Genomic DNA, 5,262 nt, shown 5'->3' on the forward strand with positions numbered 1-5,262 from the left:
TTCAACTTTCCAAACACCATTTATTGAAGAGACTATCTTTTTCCGTTTTGTAGCCTAAGTATCCTGTTAAAGATCATTTGACCTTATACATGAGGGTTTATTTGGGGGCTGTCTATTTAGTTCCTCTGGTTTATGTCTGTCTTTATGCCAACACCATACTATTTTGATTACTATAGCTTTGTAATATGTTTTGAAATCAGAAAATGTATGGCCTCCAGCTTTGTTCTTTCTCAAGATTGTTTTGGGTGTTTGGGATTCTTTGAGATACTATACGTATTTTATGATTTTTTTTTCTTTCTACAAAAAAATGCCATTGAGATTTTGATAAGGATTGTATTGAATCTGTATATGGCTTTGAGCAATATAGACATTTTAACAATATTAAGTCTTCCAGCGAACATGGGATTTCTTTCCATTTATTTGTATCTTCTTTCATTTCTTTCATGACTGTTCTATAGTTTTCAGTGTATAAGTCTTTTACCTTCTTGGTTAAATTTATTCCAGGGTATTTTATTCTTTTTGATGTTTTCATTTTCTTAATTTTCTATTTTGATTTTCACTATTGGTGCATAGAAATGCAACTGATTTTTGAGTGCTGGTTTACATCTTGCAACTTTGCTGAATTAGTTTAGTTATTCTAACAGTTTCATATTTGTAGAATCTTTGGGGTTTTCTACATAATAGGTCATATAATCTGCAAACAGATAATTTTACTTCTTTTCCAATTTGAATGACTTGTTTATTTATCTTGCCTAATTGCTCTGGCTAGGACTTCTAATACTATGTTGAATAGAAATGGTGACAGTGGATATCTTAGTCCTGTTTCTATCTCAGAGGAGATTTCAGCTTTTCACTGAGTATGATGAGTATGATGTTAGCTATAGGATTTTAATATATGACCTTTCCCTCTATTCATAGTCTATTCAGTGTTTTCATCAAAAAAATTGAAAATTATGTCAAATACTTTTTTCTGCATCAGTTAAAATGATCATGTAAATTTTGTCCTTCATTCTATTTAATGTAATGTGTTATAGTCATTGATTTTTGTATGTTGAACCATCCTTACATCCAAGAGATAAATTCCACTTTATCATGATGTGTAATCCTTTTAATATGCTGTTGAATTTAGTTAACTAATATTTTGTTGAAGATTTTTACATCAATATTCATTAGGGATATTGGTCTGTAGTTTTTTTTTTAATCTCTTTGTCTGACTTTGATATCAAGATAATACTGACCTTGTAAAAGGAGTCTGGAAGTAGTCCTTCCTCTTCAGTTTTTTGGAAGAGTTTGGGAATGATTGGAGGACCAGTAAAGCCATCTGGTCCTCTTCTTTTCTTTGTTGAAATATTTTTGATTACTAGTTCAGTCTCCTTACTAGCTATCTATAGGTCTGTTCAGATTTTCTATTCCTTCCTAATTCATTCTTCATATTTCATGTTTTTCTAAGAATGTATCTTTTCTCCTAGGCTATCCAATTTCTTGGAGTATAATTGTTTATAGCAGCCTCTTGTATTCCTTTTTACTTCTGTGCCATTAATTATAATGCCTCCTCTTCCATTTCTGATTTTCATTATTTGTCATCATGTTTAAAGGGAGATTGTTGAACTAGATGATTTTTTTTGATGGATTGATTGATAGATTTATTTTATTTTATTTTTTAAGATTTGAACCATTAAAAAGTTTATTTACAAACATTATTTATGCCTTCTTTTATTTTGTCCCAAGGTGGGGATTTCCTCTATTTCTTTTTTTTTTTTAACTTATTTTTATTAGTTGGGGGCTAATTACTTTACAATATTGTAGTGGTTTTTGTCATACATTGACATGAATCAGCCATGGATTTACATGTATTCCCCATCCCGATCCCCCCTCCCACCTCCCTCTCTACCTGCTCCCTCTGGGTCTTCCCAGTGCACCAGGCCCGAGCACTTGTCTCATGCATCCAACCTGGGCTGGTGATCTGTTTCACCATAGATAAAAAAATATGAAACGCTTCACAAATCTGCGTGTCATCCTTGCTCAGGGGCCATGCTAATCGTTCCAATTTTAGTATATGTGCTGCCGAAGCGAGCACGAACTAGATTTCTGAAGCCTTTCTAACTCTGAAATTTTTTTGGCACCTCAAAGGAATATTTTATTTATTTTTATTTTTTTACCCATTTGTTTTAATATGGATATACATATATATATATAGTATATCAATATATCACATATATATGTAGTGTCTGGTTTGTTGCTGTTGTGCATTATTCTGCTAATAATACTCTCCTACAGCATAGGTTTATCTCAGAGTGTGTGTGCGTGTGGGCACACACATAGGGAATATGTAAATTAAAGTGTATTACAAAATATTTAATATATGCACACTGGTATAAAGTAGAAAACAAAGAATACCCACTCAACTTAAGAAATAAAAGTTACCCAAATAATAGATAACTTTCTGTGTATCCTTCCCCAAGTGTGTTCTTTATCCCAGAACAACTCATCATCCTGAACTTTGTGCTTTTCATTTTCATGCATTTCTTTACACTTTTATTATATGCATATATATGGATCCCTAAGAAACATGTGGTATTTTACCTGCTTTTAACTTAGTGTCAGTAATATCATGCTGTATTTATTAGTTTACAAGTGGTTTTGTTCTCTTAACTTTATCCACATTGATGAATGTCACTCTTGTTTATTTTCACCCTATCTAGTGGTTGATTATATGAAGGTACAACCATTTATGTGTACCCTGTAGATGGACATCAGGTTGTTTCCATTGTTGTATTTTAACAAACAATCTTACTCCAGATATCCATGTACATATCTACCCTGCACTTATGTGATACTTATTCTACCGGTGGGCTACCTAAGGGAGAGGGAATACACATCTCCACCTTGACTAATCAATGCCGGATTTTTCTCTAAGGTAATTGAACCAGTGTATACGCCCACCAGCAGGGCGCAAGATTTCCCATTGTTCAACGTCCATATGATCACTTTGAGTGTCATTTTATACCCAATCTAATGGCATAAAATGGTAACCTGTTGTAGTTTTCACCTGTATTTCCCTAATAACCACCATGAAAATTCATCTCGTCTTATGTTTAGTAGCCATTTATGTTTCCTCCTCTGTGAATTACTTCTTCAAATTTTTTTGGCCTACTCTTGATTTTTAACGTAGATGAACTATATTTACTACCTGTCCTGGGAAAGTCATAGATTGCATGACCAGATTTCACTCTTGTGTATTGTATTCTTGGAGAAGTTATAACATAGTTCCCACTTGTACCGCAAGAATGTGTGGGTGAGCATCACCTTTCTTAGGGTGCATTCAGTGTATCCATATTTTCTTCACATCAGCGGTTCAGGTGCAGAATGTGAGTCTCCTGTTAGGAAATTGAAATCTGGGGTCTTCAGAGCATTTGTTTCTGGGCTGATGGTGATTCTAAGCAGATGGCCACCTGCACCAGCTGGTCTGGAGAGGCCTAAGCATGCATTGGAGGAGGCTGTGAACATTCATTCTCCAGTAAAAAGTCATGGAATTATGGCTCATGCGCTAATACTGAGAATTTCCTGGGTTTTATGGAGAAATGTGTATTTCTGGTATTTTTCAACGTTGTAAAACGCTAACATTTATTTAGAGATGTGTCACAAGTGAAGCCAAAAGAAACATGCCCAGAGTTGAATTTGAGATATATCTAACTGCAATTTTGGAGCAGAGTGTTCACTAAAGGAGGGTTGGGAGTAAAGAGGCAGAGAGCCTCTTCTATTCATTCTTGTTTAACTCTTCTCGTGGAAAGTTAATTTTGTCCACAAGGGGTTTAAACAAGTCCGGGTACAAGAGGTGGTGGACACATAGGATCCATCCACCTCGGCTGGCACATCTGACTAGCCTGTGGTTTATGTGAATTACTGCTGCTGCCACTGTAGATCATTGTCCCAGCTACAGTCATGGCGGTGGTCTGCAAAGTATAACGCTAGTGTAGAGAGCGTGTCCAAAATGGGTGCATCACCATTGGAGAAGGCTAATCATTCATTGCCAGAGCCCAGAGTAAACATAGAAATTGTGGCTTTGGAGTTGAGATTGTTCACAGGACATTCAAGGGGCAGAGAGGAGAGGTTCCCGCCACTGCCAGCCCATAGTCACCTTCCAAAATACACACAGACACACACACACACACACACACGTCTGTTTAGAAAAGCATATCTACTCCATACAGCCCTCATTAAGCTGATTTTAGTTTCTCCTATTTTACTTTTAAGCTAAAAGTCAGATGAATGCAGAATGAAAAAAGCAAGAAAAATTCTCTCAGGCCTGAAATTCATAAAAGAATGAACAAACATGCTTATCAGCAAATCACGAACCAAGCAAATATACCATGAATAAGGTAGTCAACTGAAGCACAATTATTAAGTGGAAGGTGTGTGTATTCCATATTGGGAGCCTTCTGTATCTTCCCCAGGGCCTTCTAGAATAACACTGCCCTCAAGTGTTTTGAAATGTTCCACACCTGGATGTTTGTTTCAGTTTTCAATCGGCACCTTAGACACAGCCAGTGTAAGAATTAAAGAAAAGATAAAGCTAAGTAGAGAATAAATGGAAGATTATGGAAAGACCTGGGCAAAGGGAATCTTTGAAATAAATGAACCTTGACTAGTCAATCCATTTGCAGATATTTACGGAAGCTCTGGTATACACTATCAATGTCTCTGTCCTATTGGCAATATTATAGTATCCTTCCCTGTGTGCCTCAGTTTTCTCAGCTGTAAACTGGGGATGATAACAGTACCTGCCCTGAAGGATTGTTGTGAGCGTTAAATGGAATAACATATTTGAGGTGTGTAGAACAGTGCCTGACAGGTGGTAGTTATGCAATCAGTATGAAGGAAGGAGACAACTCCTAAGCACATGGAAACTGAACAACAATAAAGACATCAATAAAGTGAGGTGACAAGGCAGTGCATTATTAATTGCCAAACAAGTGCTTCTCACCCCTGAATGTCAAAAGCGAGGGCACAGAACTCAGAGGGAGCCAAAAGAGTTTGGTTTCTCTCACTAGCCAAGCACCTGCCTTTTGCACGTGTCTGAGAGACTGCACGCTGAGTCCCTCCAGAGACACCATGGATCATGATGGGCTTTTGAGAAAAGACCCAGAGCTGCCCCCCTCACGGAGGCAGTGCAGTGGAGTGCTGGGCAGTGCAGCCGTGGTGTCAGACCTCCCAGGTTCAAAGTCCAGCACTGGTGCTTACTACGTGTCAGCCCCTGGGGAA

The 5,262-nt window shown here is 37.1% G+C and overlaps 1 pseudogene; it reads right to left on the reverse strand.

The window, feature by feature from the left end:
- Positions 1–1,981: 1,981 nt before the first annotated feature.
- Positions 1,982–2,077, reverse strand: LOC122454705 (annotated as a pseudogene).
- Between the last annotated feature and the right edge of the window lie 3,185 nt (positions 2,078–5,262).

This window comes from Cervus canadensis, chromosome 16, assembly GCF_019320065.1.
Source record: "Cervus canadensis isolate Bull #8, Minnesota chromosome 16, ASM1932006v1, whole genome shotgun sequence".
Lineage (NCBI taxonomy): Eukaryota > Metazoa > Chordata > Mammalia > Artiodactyla > Cervidae > Cervus > Cervus canadensis.